General features: G+C 39.3%; 1 protein-coding gene across 6 annotated transcripts in view; it reads left to right on the forward strand.

The window, feature by feature from the left end:
* Positions 1–19541, forward strand: part of LOC121444181 (cyclic AMP-dependent transcription factor ATF-7) — a 114275-nt gene that overhangs the window by 25055 nt on the left and 69679 nt on the right. The window lies entirely within an intron of this gene.

Below are 19541 nucleotides of genomic sequence, written 5' to 3' on the forward strand. Positions count from 1 at the left end.
GTGATCACTGGAGGTAATCAGATCAGAGGATTTGCAGTGTGTAAATCCAAGTTATGAGGAAGTGTAGGCACTCCACCGTAATGAAATCTGCCTTGCTTTCTTCCAACTTGTTATTGTACTGACGTTTGTTTTCCAGCACACAGTGTTAAAGCGTGCACATTACTCCCCCTTCCTTTCTAAAGCTGCCATCTAAACACAAAGCAAGTGTAGAAATAGCTTCTTGACCTTCGGGCATATAAAAGTCTGCTTAACATATTTAGTGAGTCAGCTGAGAATATTCCTATTATTATAAGCCTCCAATTTCCAAGTCTCTGTGGGTCTCTCACATATGAAAAAGCAATGTTTCTTTTGATTGTTGATTCAGAAAAATCGAGTTAACAGCTTAGGCAGGTACTACACAGTCTGGTACTGACAAACCCAACACAGCACTTGAGATCCATCCAGTAGTGTTCTACAGACATGACGTGTGTTGTTCTATATGTCAGCTCCCACATAATTGTTTGCACGTGTGTGCATTATATGTCAGATGTGTCTCCTATACTTTTTAATGAAGTTGTTCTGTTGGAATTGCCTTGTTTTTCATTTTGCATATTAACTTTTCCCCAGATCTTTTTCTAATGCTACAAATGATGAAAAAAAGTGCATAAACGTTTTATTTGCCTTCATTATAGAATTTCAACTATATTTTGTTAGGAATATGTCATGTAACTGTCCAGTGACACATACTGGTGGTACATGAGACCACAGACTAGTTCCATTATGCCTTGTAAATATTTTTTTAAATAAAGAGCTAAGTCCTAAACATTTCTAGGAATTGGAATTTGAGAAATAGCAGAGATGGTGATAGGGCAAGAAATAGAAAGAAGATTCCAGATTTCAATAAATGCTAAATATTTCTGGTAAACACTTGAACCAAACCTTTGTATTCTGCAGTATTAAGTATCTTAGAGTGTATTTTCTTTCTTGTTAAAAAATTATATATGGATGTGTTTCCATTTTTAAATAGCTTTATTAAAGTAGAAAATGTAAAATGACCCCTCCAGTTTTATGTGTGTGAATTTCATAATGCTGTTTGTTGTGACTCCTACAGGCGATACATAGTAGTACCCTGTACTATTTGAAAAAATCTGAATTTTGGGTGAGTTTATTTTCCTAATATGTGACTTTTTTTTTCTTTTAAAGACAAGATCTCACTGTGTAGCCATGGCTACCTCAGGACTCTCTGTGTAGACCAGGCTGGCCTCAAATTCACAAAGATCTACTTTAAAGATATATGCCACCATTCCTGGCCAGCCCATGTTACGTGAGACCTTGCCTCACAAACAAAAAAAAAAAAAATTATTCTTTTTTTTGTGAGCCACACATGAGGGTGCACACTTTTAATAACAACACCCAGAAGCAGAGAAATAGTGATCTTTTCAGGATGGGGCCAAGATGGGTGAAATGGCAAAAGTACTTGCTGAACAAGCCTGATAACCTAAATTTTATATTGGATCACATAGTGGAAGGATGAAAAGAGAGAGTAGACTCTGACCTCCACATGTGTGCTCTGCCATGTGAGCCCCAACACTTACACACATAGTGTGTGTGTGTGTGTGTGTGTGTGTGTGTGTGTGTAAAGAGAGAGTAGACTCTGACCTCCACATGTGTGCTCTGCCATGTGAGCCCCAACACTTACACACATAGTGTGTGTGTGTGTGTGTGTGTGTGTGTAAAGAGAGAGTAGACTCTGACCTCTACATGTGTGCTCTGCCATGTGTGCCCCAGCACTTACACACATTGTGTGTGTGTGTGTGTGTGTGTGTGTGTGTGTGTGTGTAAAGAGAGAGTAGACTCTGACCTCCACATGTGTGCTCTGCCATGTGTGCCCCAGCACTTACACACATTGTGTGTGTGTGTGTGTGTGTGTAAAGAGAGAGTAGACTCTGACCTCCACATGTGTGCTCTGCCATGTGTGCCCCAGCACTTACACACATAGTGTGTGTGTGTGTGTGTGTGTATTACATAAAATTAAAGATTTATAAAGCTTTAAAATGCCTGGCATTATGACCGTTCCTTTATTCCCAGCACTTGAGAGGCTAAAGCAGGCAGATCTCTGAGTTCGAGGCTAGCCTTGTTTACAGAGGGAGTTTCAAGACAGACTTACACAACGAAAACACTGTCTCCGAGAGAGAGAGAGAGAGAGAGAGAGAGAGAGAGAGAGAGAGAGATTTAAAATTTAGTACTAGAAAAGGGAAGTAGTATGGAGTTTTTACTTTGGTTTCTCTGTGACCTTTCCCACATTTCTGAACTGTGTTTTGGGGTCTGTGATCCATGGTGAAGTCTTTAGATTTGGACAACTCTGCTCCCCTAGTTGAAAGTTAAATATAGAACTTGGAACTTGAGAACATCATCACCTTTTTTTTCTTTTAAAGCCTGTCTTGGAACTCACTCTGTAGAACAGGCTGGCCTCGAACTCCCAGAAATCCACCTGCCTTTGTCCTGAGTGCTGGGACTAAAGGCCTGTGCCACCACTGCCCAGCTGACGTCATCATTCTCTTAGTAGGTTAGGAAGTTCCATCTTAAGAGTTTGGTGGATGTGATTCATCCTTTCACCCCTTTGCAGATCAGAAACTGTTCATTTGGGTAAGGTTGTTCTCCAGTTCTATTTAGTCCTTTCTTTAGATTTCTCCTGCGATGTGGTGACATATAGCTCTGGAGTAGGAATCGGCAGATACATGTGGTCACCTCATGCTATGTGAAATAGAGAAGATGTGGCAGAAGATGCAAATTCAGTAAAGCCAGTTACCATTTGGCATGCCATTGAACGTCCTTAAATCTTGAGAACAGCTTTGCTTGGGAACTACCCAGAGACGTTTAAGTTACTTGTAATCTACTTTTTATTGACTCAAAATATTTGTTCCAAACAAAAAAGGCTATGTAAATCCCAGGAAGAAACCGGGATAATCTTTGGACGGCATGATGTAGGACCTACCATTGGAGAAGTCTCAAAACAGTGGTAAAGAGAAAGGGTTGGCTCAGAAGTTCAGAGCACTGTTGATCTTGCAGAGGACCCAGGTTTGATTCTGAGTACCCATATATGACAGCTCACAAACAATGTGTAACTCCAGTTGCAGGGGATCCAACACCCTCTTCTGACCTCCATGGGAACTGCATTCACAGAGTGCCAGCATACATGCAGACGAAACATTCATACATATAAGATAAAAAACAAACAAAAAAAAACTCTTTTTTTTTCATTGTGGGGTTGGAAATTTAGCTTGGTAAAGCTAAATGTGCATGAATTTGTGCAAAACTCTGGGTTCAGTCCTCAGCTCAAGGGGGGAGAGAAGCAATCAAAGAGAACTATTGGCATTCTACTTTGTTCTGTGCCTGTTTCTCGTGCAGACTCTACCATGTGCATCTTTAAACTCAGAAATCACTGTGCATTTAATATTAAAGGAAGGTGAAAGGAAAATTTACCTAAAATAGACTAGTAGATTATACCCTCCACTATATAATCAAAACCACCAGGCTTTCAATGGATACATAAACATGTTTTGGTTGCTAGGTTTTTAATGGCTGTTATTTTTGGATTGTGTTCATGATCTGCTTCCCAACAGTCTGATGTGACACAGCTGAATTCTAAATCCACTACATGTACTTTTAAAAAAGTGGCTACTTAAGATAGTGCTGTCTGCATTCCTGTGTAAAAAGACAGATGACACACTTTTCAGTCCCCTTATTCCTGTTGGCCTATTGAGACTGTTTCTCCTGAGGCCTCATTGCCCTCATGAAGAACTTGGGGAAAACGATATTCTTGCTAAAACCTCTCTGTGGAATGTGGTACAAGCAGTCGTTATAGAGTTGAACTACCTCCTGAGAATGAGTTAGTGTTGTTAGGACAACAGTCCCCCAGACGCCACTAGACAGAGGCCCAGTTCAATGGAGTTGTGTGGGCTTTTGAAACAATTAGAAGATGGCATCTATTTAAGAGCCCTGTACGCTTAAATGTACCTGTAATCCCAGCCATCTGGTTAACTAACGTATTAGGATCACAAGTTCAAGGACAGCCTAAACAACTTTCTGAGAACCTGTCTCAAAAAATAAAAGCCCTGAGATGTAGCTCTGTGTCTCAGTGCTTGCCTAGAATTCTTGAGACCCTAGTATAGGGGCTGGAGAGATGGTTCAGGAGTTAAGAGTATGTACTTCTCTTATGGAGGACATGAGTTGGATTCCCATCACCCACATGGTGATTCAACAAGCACTTGTAACTCCAAATCTGGAGGATCTGATATATTCATATATGCATGTAAATTAAATCTAAATCTTTTTGTTTGTTTGTTTGTTTGTTTGTTTCAAGGTTTCTCTGTGTAACCCTGGCTGTCTTGGAACTCACTCTATAGACCAGGCTGGCCTCGAACTCAGAGATCCGCCTGTCTCTGCCTCCTGAGTGCCGGGATTAAAGGCGTGCGCCATCATCACCTGGCTAAATCTTAAAAAATACAACAGAAAAATGAGACCCTGATTCAATCCCAACACTAAAAAAAGAAAAGAAAAGAAAACTTCTGTTTAAAAACACTGTAATTAGCCAGGTGATACTGGTACATGCCCCAGCACTCAGGAGGCAGCGGCAGACTGGTCTACAGTGCCCAGGACAGACACCCTGTCTTGAACAACCAAACAAACAAAAGCATTGTAATTATATGCTTGCCTTTTTGGCTTTTTTAAAATAATGGAGATTTAATTTGGTGCTGAATCTAGAAAATCTTGTAAGAAAAGAAACTTTTAAAGATGGGTCTTCATTGTATTGCCCAGGCTAATCTAAAACTCTTGGGCTCAAGTGATCCTCTTGCCTCAGCCTCCCAAATAGCTGGGAGTCCATTTATACTATCATACCCTGCTGAGTCCTGTAAATTTTCAGTATTTTGGGGTGCCACTTTTACTTTGAAGTCTGTAATAAAGGCAATAGGATGAAAACAAGTGTACATACTATGTCATTATCATAAATCCTAAATTTAAGATGTTATTTCATGTGCAGATAAATAACTTTGTTAGGGTTACTTCTGCCCATTTTGGGATGTGTGTGTAGTGTGTGTGTGTGTGTGTGTGTTGTGTGTGTATGTGTGTGTGTGTGTGTGTCGTGTGTGTGTGTTTATGTGTGCATATGTGCTTGTGGAGGTAAGAGATCAGCCTTGGGTGTCATTCATCAGGATCCATCATCCATCTTAGTATTTTTTATTGATAATTTCATAATACATGTAATGTGTTTTGATCAAATCTGTCCTTCATTTCCCTTTCCTCCTTTTCCCTCCTAACTTCAAGTGCTCTTCTTCCCCCCTTAAATCCACTGCATCTACTTACTACTCTATATTCTTGAGTGTAGGACCACCTACTAGAGCACGGGTAGCCTTTCAGGGCCGCATTCCTAAAAATACTGATTCTCTCCACCCTGATAGCCCTCAGTTGTTGATAAAGCCTCAGCTAGGGGTAGAACTTTATGAGCGCTTCCCTATCCATGCTGGAACTTTAGGTGGCTTGATCCTGTGCAAATCTTGAGCATGCAGTTACACTCACTTTGAGTTTGTGTTCAACAGCCTGACATGGGATTTCTCACTGGGACCTGGAGTTTTCAATTAGGCTCGACTAGCTAGCTGACCAGAGAACCCTGGAATCTGCACTTCTCTGGCTTCAGCTCTGGAATTAGAAGTGAAAGCCACCATACCTGGCATTTCATGTAGGTGCTGGGGATCAAACTCAGATCCTCTTGCTCTTATTACCAAGAAATCAACAGATTCTGTGCTGCTGTCTCATCCTCTCAGAAACATATGCTGGTTTGCAGAACAAATTATGCAGATATAAATAGAATTACTGGATATCATCATCAAGTCTTCATCATATCTGTTCATTGTGTAGGCTGTTTCTAAAGAACAGGACATTTCCTCTGAGGACAGTATTTAATTGTCAACCACTGAAGAAAATTTTTGTTGTAACTGTGCTTATCAGCCCTGTCCTTAAGAGAAATGATTGTCCTCTGTACACTGTGGCCCCAGGCATCTTTCAAGATCTTCTTTTTTCCTAGAGTACACAGACCTCCAGGGCCTCAGTTGTATAGAAAGTTTGAGATCAGCCTGGGTTAAATGAGACCTCATCTTGAAAAAAAAATAACAGTAGCATCCCAGTTGTAGTGGGATTGAGGGCAGCTTCTTGTACCTCAGTATCTTGTCATGGTAGGAATGATGTTTATGGTGTTGTAGCCCTGGCTTCACTTGGCATTTAACCAACCTCCAAAGCTCTGTCCTTTGCCTCCATGAGCATTATCCCTTAAATCTCTATTGCTCTGTAATAGATGAGGCAACAAATAGCTCCTATAATTGGTTAAACGCTGGCATGTTACAAAGGTATATGTTTTATTGTCTATATAGCACCAATCTACAGAGATTATTTCTCTTATCTTAGCTTTCCCGTTAAAAGGGCCATACTGGTATGAGACTCTTGGGTCTTTCATCCTATATTCCTTTAGCAAGTTTCCCTATTAACTGGTGTGAGCAAGAAGAAAAACAAAGAAGAATGACTTGATGTTGATTACTCATGTTTTATATCAGGAGAGCACCATGAATTGAAAAATAACCAGGAAAGGAATGGATCAGGTAGGCAAATGCCTTTGTGGGGGTGTATGCTATGTTTACATGCTATGACAGGTGAAGGCAATTTCAGGCAAACAAATAAGCTTTTCTTCCTTACCCCCTGCTAGGAGTTTTTTAAAAACTCAAATTTTCATTTAATAATTCATATTTCATTTAATAATTCATCTAGTTCCCATCTGGTAAGAGTGACTGCATGCTGTCAGCAGCTGAAGATATACTGCATTATGCACTATTCGGCCAAATGTTAACCTTATTTTTTTTAATGTTGATTTTGCAATAACTTCCAGTCCACTTTGAGAATTCTGTGGTTTTATGTCAACTGTGGTAGAACTATGGCACAGTTATGTAGTTTTATATATATATATATATATATATATATATATATATATCCTAGTTCCAATATATATATTGGAATTAAGAGCAAGGAATCAACTCAGGTTTCTTAATGTCAGATCTGATCTCTTGACACTTGCCTTAAACACATGTGATTGGTTCATTTTAGCTCTTTGTTGTGATTTATTATGCTGTTATTAAAAGAATATATTCAAGTATCCTTGCTTTAGCCTGTTCCCTCCACCAAACAAACAAAAACCAAAAGATGCTAATGAATCTAATTGGAGCTATAGTCAGGAAATTGAAGTGAACTCTTGTTTTTCCTGCATACACCTGAATATTACAAAATGGGAGTGTTGAAGTTTTTCTCAGCGCATTCCTAGTAGAATAAAATAAAATAAAATCCTGTATCTTCCTATCTCGATAGTTCTTCCCAAGCCTAAGCTCCTCCCCACACTCACTTATTGTACTATTTATTTATTTATTACTTTATAAATAAACCGAGAAGTTTATAAAGTGCCTTCTGGATTTGGTAGTCTCTTCCACATATAGCTAGATTTTTGACTGGTAGTATACTGTCTCTGTATAGAACTCATCATTCTTTAATCAAATAATCTTCCACCTTTTCATATTAAAATAAAAAGCTGCTGTTCTCTCTTCCTGGTTAGTGCATTTCTTTGATTCTCAGCAGTCACATCCTTGTTAGGGCTTCTCTGTATGTGGATTCATAACACATCTGTGTGTACATCAACTGTGCTGTATAAATAATAATAAGTAATCACCAGATGGCCTGAAACTGCTCCTCTGGACCCGCTGGGTCTCTTGAAGCTGTTAGTAAAGTCTTCTGGCATTTTGCTGGCGAAAACTTGTCATAGATTTATTTCTAAAAAAATTCAAACTCACAACTGGGTGTTTAGGGCTAGATATTGCTGTGTGTGTTGTAAATATTTAACAGGCTTTGTACAATGACAAGGAAAAGTGCCATTACTAACCGCACACTGTGACTCTGGAGCTCTTCTTCCCTCCCAGCCATTTAGAGAGGAAAGGAAACATCGATAAACCACGCATTATGAACAGATACAAGAGGTGCTGTCTGAAAGAAAGAACATGTCAGCGTTCTGCTCACAGGATTGTCATCCGACTTCAATAACACACTATGTTGTTTTGTTTTGCTTTGTTTTTAACTTTCTAATGCTTTGAGAAAAGCTCCTTCAGGAGGAGTTTGGTCAGATCCTGTTTTTGATCTTAACTGAGGTTTCATCAGCAAATGACAAACCATTCTGAAAGAGATTCAGCTCAGCTTCAGGCCTTAAACTGAAAACGCGCATTGTTTTGCTAATAGTATTTATAAAACAAAACATCTTTATTTTGGACCTCTTTCTGTTAATTTTTATGGAAAGGTTTTGTATTTCATTAGGGGAATCTCATCCTGCTCTTCTGCGTAGTGTTTCATTATTACTGATCCCTTGTCTTCTGTGCCTGTTAGAAAATAGTTGTTCAGCACAGTAGTGCACGTTTACAAACAAAAAATAGACTTCAAGTTTACTACATTAATGGTTCCCTTTTTCTGTGTTTGTATATTATAATCAAAATATTTTTAATCAAAAATTGACTATCTTCCCTTTCAAGCCTCCCTTACTTTTCTCTTTTGATAGTTGGCTGTGTTGGCTCTGTTTAACCACAGAGGTGTCTTGTCCTTTACGTTGTAGCACATGCTATTGTTTTCTAGTTAGGATGTTTGAGAGAAACCTTTTTTTTTTTTCTTGAATTCTCATCCTGAAGAGATGATAGAAATTGTGAGGGAAAATGTTAATGCCGTATTCTAGTGAGATTTTGCTTTTCTCAAACAAAATTTTTGTTTTTAAGGATAAGATTTTAAGAAGGGAATTATCATGAAGAAAAAATTGAGAGCATTATGTTTTGACTTTCAATTCCTTTGTACAACAAAATTTGCTATCTAAGATTATGCTTGGATAAGAATCTGGATTGCTTGTGGTGGTTGTATGAAGTACAGAGAGATGAAAATGAGTTTTGTGAAATTAGCTCCCTCGCTGTCTGGCATCTCCATGTGCTTTGTGTGGCTGTTGACTCTGCCGGCAGATTGAGTGCTGAACCAACTTCTGTTCTAAATGCTCAAATTGCCAGCCATCATTCCAGCTTTTAAATCTTGTTCACATCCATGATGCCAGATTTTCAGCAAGCATAGCTGTCTCTAGTTCCCAGACAGAATTTATAATTTCGTGGATTAGAGGGAAGGAGTTTTGCCTTTTTGCCTTTGAAAACTCTGCAGAATAAATCTAGCCTTGCTTTGTCCTTTGAGTTATTGTTGAAAGCTGAGTGCGCCATTCGGCGTTCAGCAGACTGACGGTCAGAATTGCCGCTCTGCTTATGAAAGACGTGATGTCTTGAAGAGTCATTTATACTGTTCTAGAAAAAAATCGTACTATGGCAAAAAGGAACTGCTCCTTATCCTCTCAAGGGCCAGATCTTTTGATGCTAAGCAATTATCCCTTGATTTTCCTGAAAAATAGCTCAATCTGCCATAGAGATTGGCACCAGCACATTACAATGACAAGCTGATTTCTTAGCCACATGGAGCGGCAGCAGGACGACACCAGAGGCTTAATGGTGGTGATTTTTCTGCTGAGAATCCCAGTCTTCCTTGTAAGCCTCTTGGCTTTTTCGTTTTCTTTTTCTTCCTCGGAGAGAAATGAATTTTCGATGTTCCCCATTAATCACTGTAAGATGTCTTTGTGAGAGGCGCTCCTCTCGCACTCCTTCCTTTAGGTTTCGTTCCTTCTCTTTGATTGCTGTCCTTTCTGGGTTGAGAACCAGCTATAGTTTTTCTTTTTTGCATCCTCTTGTCTTGGTTCTTATTAGCCCTGTACTGGGTGGACATTATTACCAGTATTTTCTTTTTTTTTAATTAATAGATTTTATTTTTTAGGGCATTTTTCTACATGTGCAGAAATATTGTGTTCACAGAATTTCCATATGTCTTTTTCCTTTACCCCACAGTTTCTCTTGTTAGCATCTTAAATTAGTATGTCACATTTGTGATAACTGATTAGAAAATATTTATATATTGTTACTAATTAAAGTTCATGGATTTCATTACAATTCTTTCTTTGTGTGTACCTTCTGTGGATTTTGACAGATGTATAAGGATATTTCTCTTCCATTATAATATCATACCAGATAGTTCCACTGCCCTAAAAAAAAATCCCTTGTGTTCCATGAATTCACCCCCTACTCCCCTTCCATCCCTTTTTTACCATTCTCTCCCTTCCTCCTCCTTTAGCCCTCATAACCAGTCATTTTTTATTTCTTTGCCTGCATGTGTATGTGTCTGTATGCACTGAGTTAGATTCCCAGAATCCATGTAAAATGGCTGGTATGATAGTATGCACTTGTAATCTAATCCCAATGTTAGGGAAGTGGAGTCAGACAGATTTGTAGTCTTACTAGCCAGCCAGTGTACCCTAGTTGGAATAAAAGACATCAAATCTAAGCAGTGATACCCAAGGTTGTCCATTGGCCTCCACATGTTCATCTTGTAAACACATGGGGAAGGAGGTGGTGGCTTATAATGTGGAACCAGCCTTGCCCACATACCGAGTTCCAAGACATCCATGACTATATAATGCGACCTTATTTCAAAAAAAAGGGGGGGAGGGTCTTAATAACTAGAAATAAAGACAGAACTAGAAAACTAGAATCTAAAAGTCATGGCTTCACCATCCTTTGTCAGTAGGACAAATAAATATTGTAGTGTCACCTTTGTGAACACGAGGTCTAGTTACTTCCTTATTCATCTTCTCTTCTTTTTTACCTTGATTTTTAAACCTGTATGTTGTATTTTTTTTTTTTTTACTCTTTTGGGGGCCACCACCCAGCTCCCAAATAAATCACACATGGTTATTCTTACTTGTGAATGCCCAGCCTTAGAGTGGCTCTTTTCTTGCCAACTTTTCTTAAATTAACCTGTCTGCCTTTTGCCTCTGGGCTTTTACCATTCTCTTACTCCGTGGCTGACTGGGTGGTTGGGTGGCTGGCCCCTGATGTCCTCCTTCTGTTTATACATTCTGTCTTCCAGCTCCTCCTATCCTTGCTCCTGCCTTGCTATTGGCTGTTCAGCTCTTTATTAGGATCATCAGGGGTTTTAGACAGGCACAGTAACACAGCTTCACAGAGTTAAATAAATGCAGCATAAACAAAAGTCACACACCTGAAAATAATATTTCTCTACGCCTGTATGCTCCCAAGAGGCAAAAGAAAGTGTCTGATTACTTCCCCTTGTGTAATGGTGTAATGTAATGGTGGAGTTTTTGATTCTGAAGACTGCCAAGCTGATAATGATTATAAGTACTTAACAGGCCAGGCAGTGGTGGTGCATGCTTTAATCCCTGCACTCAGGAGGCAGAGGCAGGTGGATCTCTATGAGTTTGAGGCCAGCATGGTCTACATAGCGATTTCCAGGATGGGTCGAAAGCTACACAGAGAAAACAAACAAATAAAAAAGTATTTAGCAATGCACTGAGTTGTATTTTCTGTCTATTGATCATTATTAATATGATTTTCATTGATGTTTTTGGCATTGGATTATGTGAAGTATCTCACCTATTGAATAACAGGCAGCTTCTCTTCTCACATAGCACATCTTCCTCTTCTTTGACATCATAGCATCTCTGTAGGTCTGAGTTTTTTATCCTGCATTACAAACTGTGATACATAAATGCACTTGTCATTGTTACTGAAAATAAATGACTAGGTAGATACATGAAAATATTTATGTGGAATAATTTGTGACAAAATGTATAGAAGTAGAAATAACAGGAATCTCATGGTTAATAGTTATCATGAAGATTTTCTGTATTTTTTTGTTTGAATGTCCTTAGCTTCCCTTGGAAATTCTCTTAATATACATTTATTTTATTCTAATAGTTACTCAACTTATAAATGTGGATTATGTTAAGTTATCTCTGCATGTAATAGTAGGAAATATCTGACTGGAGTGTGCAATACTATGAATACATCATTTGACAGAGTCACAACATATCAAAACTGTCACTCTGGGTGATCAGACTGCCATTTTGTTTATTTTAGTTGTTGCTTCTCATAGACCTGTTAGTTGAATGAGAGTGCATTTGTCTGTTTATCTTTATGTGTGTAAGGGGTAGGGGCATGTTGCTAGGAGTATACTGGTGATACATACCTGTAATCCTGGTGCTGGAGGCTGAGGCAGGGGAATTGTGAGTTCAAGATCAGCCTGGACTGCATAGCAAGATTTTGTCTCAAAAGCAAAATTGTTTTTGTAGCTGAATCAGTAAAATACTCATCTGACATCCATGAAGCCCTTGTGTGATCCTCAGCATTGCAGTGCTTCATAAACAGGCATGATGGCACACTCTTAGTTTTTAGATGGGGTTTCTCTGTGTACCTGGAACTACTCACTTTGTAGACCAGGCTGTCCTCAAAACTCACTGAGATTCGCTTGCCTTTGCCTCCTGAGGCATGCACCACCACTGCTCTGTGATGGCTCACTCTTAAGGTCTCAACACTCAAGAGGTAGAGGCAGAAGGACAGAAGCTCACAGTCATCCTCAGGAATTTAAGGTCAGCCTCGGCTGCATGAGACCCTGTCTTTAAAAAAGAAGAAAAAAGCTAAATACAAAGAAAAAATAATCAGAGAAACAACTTAAAAACAAACCTACAAACTTGTCCCCTAAGAAGTTATCAGGTGACAGTAGCCATTAATAGGCTATTTGAAGGCTTCTTAGAAAGATTATTTATGAGCCAGGTGGTGGTGGTGCACGCCTTTAATCCCAGCACTCAGAAGGCAGAGGCAGGAGGATCTCAGTAAGTTCGAGGCCAGCCTGGTCTACAGAACTAGTTCCAGGGCAAGCAAGCAAGCGAATTGTTTATGTATTTATTGATGTGTGTGCTTGCTGTGTTTAAATAAGCACAGGTGAACTTCATGGAACCAGTTGTCCTATTTTTCCAACTTTTGGGTTCTGAAGACTTAGACTTGTGTAGCAAGCACTTTACCTTCTGAGCCATCTGGCTGACCAGAACACTACAATTTACTTTGTTTGTTTAAACTTTTTTAATATTTATTTATTTATTTAGTTAGTTAGTTAGTTATTATGTACACAATATTCTGTCTGTATGTATGCCTGAAGGCCAGAAGAGGGCACCAGATCTCATTACAGATGATTGTGAGCCATCATGTGGTTGCTGGGAATTGAACTCAGGACCTTTAGAAGAGCAGGCAATGCTCTTAACCGCTGAGCCATCTCTCCAGCCCCGTTTGTTTAAATTTTTAACATTTTTTTATTTTGTGTGTATGTGTAAGTGTGTGTGTAAACCACAGTGCACATGCAGGTCAGAGAAAATAATTCGTAGGGAGTTGGTTCTCTCCTTCTACCCTGTGGGGCCTGTGGATTGAACTCAGATTGTAGAGTTTGTCAGCAAGTGCCCTGAACCAGTAAACCATCTTATTTGCTCCTGAAGGCTGTACCTTAAAGATTTATTTTTATTTTTATATATAGATGTTTTGCCTGCTTGTAGGTTTGTGTACCATATGCTCCAGGAGGCCAGAGAGGGCTGTGTATTCCCTGGAGAAGTTATAGAAAGCTGAACTGAACTCTCTCTCCAGTCCCAAAGGCTCCATTTTAATGTTAAGCCGTGGTTACTTTTCTGTGTCTTTGCTCTTAAACTCAATTCCCCAACCCCCCTAAAAAAAAGAGTCTCTCATTTATATAGTTAATGAGCCTCGTGAAAAGAAGTGTTTTAAGATCTTGGTTGTGGAATATACTTGTAGTTGATAATCTAATCCAGTGAGATCATTTTTTTACACAGTGGTAATGGGTATATGTTAATTGTTTCACTGTATATGTTCATAACTTTAGACCTTTGCCATTTTACAGTTTCCTGTGTGTTTCTTACAATTAAGGGAGACACTATAGTTCCCTTAAGCTGTTTTGAAAAAGGAATATGAAAGTAGTTACTTAGCATTTTCCTGGGCTCTAGATGTTTAATTATGTTTTATAAAAGACCACATTAGATTCAACAGTTCAGCTCTTACCTCTTCAGTCTTTCTTTTAAGTTTATCTAGGTAGTTACAGTAGTAGAAGGGAGGCTTTATTTCAGCATTCTTTCCCTTCATATGAATTTGAAATTACAGGTAAAGAGGGCCTTATGGAGGCACTGCCCAGAAGAAAGGACTGTGTACATAAATATCCAGCAGCTCTTGGCAGAGCGGTGGTTAAAGGCTTGAGCACACTGGATCTTGTTGACTATTCTTGTAGTCCTCAGGGACACATTTTGCTCTTCTGTAGACAATAATCAGGCTTGTCAGAGTTGAATGGCTTTTTGTTTTTTCTTTTATCTAATAAAATGCAATGGGCTAAGCCTTTCTGGGAAGCCATTTCTTCCCACCACATAAACAGAAGGTCGTGAATACTACTGTCTCTGAAACAAAGAAACAACAGCACTAGAAAAATCAGTGGCTACAGTATGATTTGATATGGAGCTGTGTCAAGGAAAAAAAAAACAATTCTTTCTTAGAAGCCGGTTTTCTTCTCTGCTTTACTTAGGTTTTTTTGTTTGTTTGAGCCAGGTTCTTGCTATGTAGCACTGACCGACCTGCAATTCACTGTGTAACTCAGATATTGAGTTACCTATCTTCCTTCCTCTCTCCCTCCCTCCCTTCCTATAGTCATCGTCCTTGTTTTTGAGATAGGGTTTCCTATAGCCCAGGTAGCACAGGCTAACTTAGATTCACAATGAGACTTTGGCCTCAATCCTTCAAGTGCTGGGATTGCAGGTGGGTACTACTACACATGGCAGGAGTTATTATTATTATTATTATTGCTATTATGTGTGTATTGTGTGATATAAGTGTGGTGCATACATGCCTTTGCATGCTGACAGATGTCAGAGGATAGTTTGGGGGGTCAGTTCTCATTTTCTGCCTTGTTGAGGCAGGGTATATATTTCTGATTATTTCTGCTGCTGTACTGCATATTCTAGGCTAGCTGGCACTGAACCTCTTGGTGATTCTTCTGTCTCTGCCTCCCATCTTGTGGTAGGGATGCTGAGTTACAGATATGCACTATTACAGTCAGCTTTTACATGGTTCTAAACTCAGCTCATCAGGCTTATTAGATAGCAATCTTTCTTACCTGCTGAGCCATCTCTCCAGCCCTGTTTGTTTATTCTTGAAACAAGGTCTCATATAACCTAGTCTGGCTTGAACCTGCCCCAGCTTTCAAATTATTGTACTGTAGTAGGCCTGTGCCATTTTGTCTAGCCTAGCTTAATTTTTACTCGTTTCTGAGTACTCTATGAGAAAGAGTATACAATTTATTCGCCTCCATTTACTTGGGGTTTTGATAGTGCTAGGGATCAAATCCAAGGCCTTGGGTATGTATGACCAAACACTCTACCACTGAACTGTTATCTCCAATCCTGTTTGATTTTTATTTTGAGGCAGAATCTCACTAAATGCCCTGGGCTGGCTTTGAACTAGATATGTAACCCAGGTAGACCCTGAATTTGTTCCTCCTCCCTCAATTTTTGGAATAATTGGGATTCAAGTTTTTTTCTGTATTTATATTAACTTGAATTAGGTTTTTTGTTTTGTGTGTTTGTGTGTACATGGGGTTTTTTTCTTATTTATTTATTTATTCATTTGGGCACTTGGAGACAGGGTCTCCTGTAGCCCAGGCTGACTTTGAACTCGTGACGTAGTTAAGATTGACCTTGAACTTCTGATTCTCCTACCTCTATTTAGGATTATAGGTGTTCTAGCCAGGCGCGTGTTGCATGCCCTTAATCCCTGTACTGGAAGGTGGAGGTAGGCTGATCTCTGAGTTCAAAGCCTGTCTGGTCTACAGAGTGAGTTCCAGGACAGCCAGGGCTACAGGGAAACCCTGTCTCAGAACATTAGAGGTGTGAGTAATCTATGCTCTATCTGTGCTCTTCTAGAAACTGAACAGCTTCCTGCATGCTGAGCAAACACTGGGACCAATTGAGCTAAATCTTCAGCCCTATTAATAAAAAATTTAAAGACAATTTTAGGTTCATACAAAATTCAGTAGGAAATAGAGTCCTCATCTACCCCCTATCGGCACAATGTATAACTTTCCTCACTGTTAGCACACTGAAGCACTGTTACATCTGGTACATTTGATTAACCTTCACTGACTTTTCATTAGAGTTCACTCTTGATATTGCACATCCTATAGGTTTTAACAAATGTATAATGACTTGTTTATGTCATTGTCATATCACATGTAATAGTTTCATTTCACTGTTTTAAAAATCCTCTATGCTGTGCTTGTTCATCCCTCCTTCTGCTAACTTCCACTGTTCTTTATTATTTTCAGGATTTTATCTTGTCCAGAACATCATATACTTGGAGTCAGATTAGTTTCTTTTACTTACCAATCAATATATGTTTTTTTCTTCTATAGCAACTCTTGCCTTGGGCAGCTCCTTTCTTGGTAGTACTGAGTAGTGCCCCAGTTTGGGGGTCACCGCTCATTTATCCATTCACTTAATAAAGGACGTCATGGTTGCTTCCAGGTTTGTGTAATTATCATTTCTAACATGTGCAGGCATGTATTTTTAATTCATTTAGGTAAATACTAAAGAGCGCAACCACGTGATCATTTGGAAAGTGTATGTTTAGATTTCTGAGAAATAGCCAAACTGGAGCCTTCGAGAAGACTAAGCATGTAAAGGTGCTTTATTCCAAGCCTAACAATCTGAGTTCCACGTGGTAGAAGGAGAGAAAATGCATGCCCTAAAGTTGTCCTCTAACCTCCACATGCCATAGCATGCTTGTGGCTACACACACACACACACACACACACACACATACACACACACCCGCAATACACTCACATACACACACAAAAAAAAGCTGCCAAACTGTCCTCAGAGTACCATATTGCAATCCCACCTGCAAAAGGTGAGAGTTTCCGATGCTCAACTTTGTCAGTATTTGTTGTTGTCAAGAGTTTTGAACTTTTAGCCCGTCCAAGATGTGTTTATTAGTATTTTATTATGGCTTTTAACTTTCTTTTTTTAATGATTTGCTCATTTTTATTTATGTGCATTGGCAATTTTACTGCGTGTATGTCTGTGTGAAGATGTCAGATCCCCTGGAACTGGAGTTATAGTGAACTGTTGTGGGGTACTGGGAATTGAACCCAAGTCCTCTGGAAGAGCCCAGTACCCTTTTTTTTTTAATATTTTTTTTTTATTGAAAGAAAAAAAAAAGAAATTCCCGCCTCCTCCCAGCCTCCCATTTCCCTCCCCCTCCTCCCACTTTTCTCCTCCTCCCCCCCACTCCTCTCCCCTCCCTCTCCAGTCAGAAGAGCAGTCAGGGTTCCCTGCCCTGTGGAAAGTCCAAGGTCCTCCCCCCTCCATCCAGGTCTAGGAAGGTGAACATCCATACTGGCTAGGCTCCCACAAGGCCAGAACATGAAGTAGGATCAAAACCCAGTGCCATTGTCCTTGGCTTCTCATCAGCCCTGATTGTCCGCCATGTTCAGAGAGTCCGGTTTTATCCCATGCTTTTTCAGTCACAGTCCAGCTGGCCTTGGTGAGCTCCTAATAGATCAGCCCACTGTCTCAGTGGGTGGGTGCACCCCTCGTGGTCCTGACTTCCTTGCTCATGTTCTCCCTCCTTCTGCTCCCCATTGGGACCTTGGGAGCTCAGTCCGATGCTCCAGTGTGGGTCTCTGTCTCTATCTCCATCCATCGCCAGATGAAGGTTCTATGGTGATATGCAAAATATTCATCAGTAACCACTGAACCATCTCTGCAGCCCGTTTTTAGCTTTCAGTTCACAGATAGTATACAATGTTGGACATCTTTTTTCTTCCCTGTCCCCCACTTTTTTCCTTCCTTCCTTCCTTTTGTTGCTGTTTTTGAGACAAAGTCTCATTATATATTCCTGGCTAGCCTGAAACTCAGTATGTAGACCAGGCTGACCTTGAACTCACAGATCTATCTACCTCTATCTCCAAAATGCTGGGTTTAAAGGCATGTGTTATATATCCTTGTTCTAGTTTTTTTTTTTTAAGATTTACTTTTAAGTGTATGTATGTGTGTGTGTGTGTGCGTGCGTGCGTGTGTTCAGGTGTATGCAGAGACCAGAGGTGTGTGATCTCCTGAAATTGAAGTTACAGGCAGTTGTGAGCCCCCAACATGGGTGCTAGGAACTGAACTCAAGGTCCCTACAAGAACTCCCTGAACCATCTCTCTATCCCATTACAGTTTTTGAGATAATTACCTCCAAAGTGCTGGGAATATAGATGTTAAATGTCTTTTTATATGCTTATTTTCTTTAGATAACTACCTGATTAGGTCATTCTAAACTTCAGGCTCAGTTCACCTACAGTCACTAAATGACTTGCTGGGATTTTGAATGACTGTTAACCTGTGGATCGAGGTAGGCAGGACTTGTGTAACCGTATTGAGTCTTCCTGTGAGCAGACTGTCTCTCTGTTCATTTATTTTTTTGATGTACTTCATTAGTTTTATAGTTTTCTTTGTATAGATATTGTTCTATTTTGTGAGATTTATTCCTGAGCTTATTGTGTATTTAGTGTGTATGTGTGCATATATGTAGAGGCCAGAGGACAGCCTTTGATGTCATTCCTCAGTTGCTGTCTGCTTTTCTCAAACTTCGTAGAAAAGCTTCAAGTTGCTTAATATTCTGTATGGTGTTAATTATAGGGTGGGATAGATTTTTTTTAATTTACTTACGTTTTTGTTTTGAGAGAGGGTCTTATTATATTACTCTTGTTCTTGAACTATGTAGCTCAGGCTAGTATTGAACTTGCGATCCTCCTGTCTCAACCTCCTATATATAGGGATTACAGGCGTGCATCATTATGTCTAGCTAAATAGATTTTTTAAAAATTAAGGAAGTTCCATTTTTTGTTTAGTTTGTATCTCTGTGTGTGTACACGTGTGTTAATCATGTGCATATGTGCCAGATAGAAAGCTTAGAGCTAAGCATATGCTAAGCATGCACTCTACATCAAACCTGCATCCTTAGCCATAGTGTACTAAGAATGCTTTTTATTGTTAAAAGGCATTGATCAAATACTTTTTCTGCATTTGTTGATATGAATTTTCTTCCTTAAATTATTAGTATGCTAGATTATATTGATTTTTCCAGTGTTGAGTCAGTCTTGTATACTTGGGATAAATTCCATTTAGTCATGTGCATGATTTTATATGAGTTACTGAATTCAACTTACTAATAATTTTATGACCTCTTGAATTTTTGTTCATGAGGGGTATTGGTCTGTAGTTTTTTGCAATGCTTTTGTCTAATTTGGGTGTTAGGACAATTCTGTGCCATGGAATGAGTTGTAAAAAAAACTATTATGATTTCTTCCTTCAGCATTCAGTGAGTTTACCTGTGCGCCCTCTGCTCCTATTACTTTCTGCTTTGAAAAATCAACTGTTTAATGTCATGTTTCCATTTTTTCTTGTGAGTTTTATCAGATTGTATCTCTCAATAAATTAATTGGTCTGTTTTATTTAGATGATCAAA

This window comes from Microtus oregoni, unplaced genomic scaffold, assembly GCF_018167655.1.
Source record: "Microtus oregoni isolate MIOR12 unplaced genomic scaffold, Mior012 000118F_ref0000498, whole genome shotgun sequence".
Taxonomy (NCBI): domain Eukaryota; kingdom Metazoa; phylum Chordata; class Mammalia; order Rodentia; family Cricetidae; genus Microtus; species Microtus oregoni.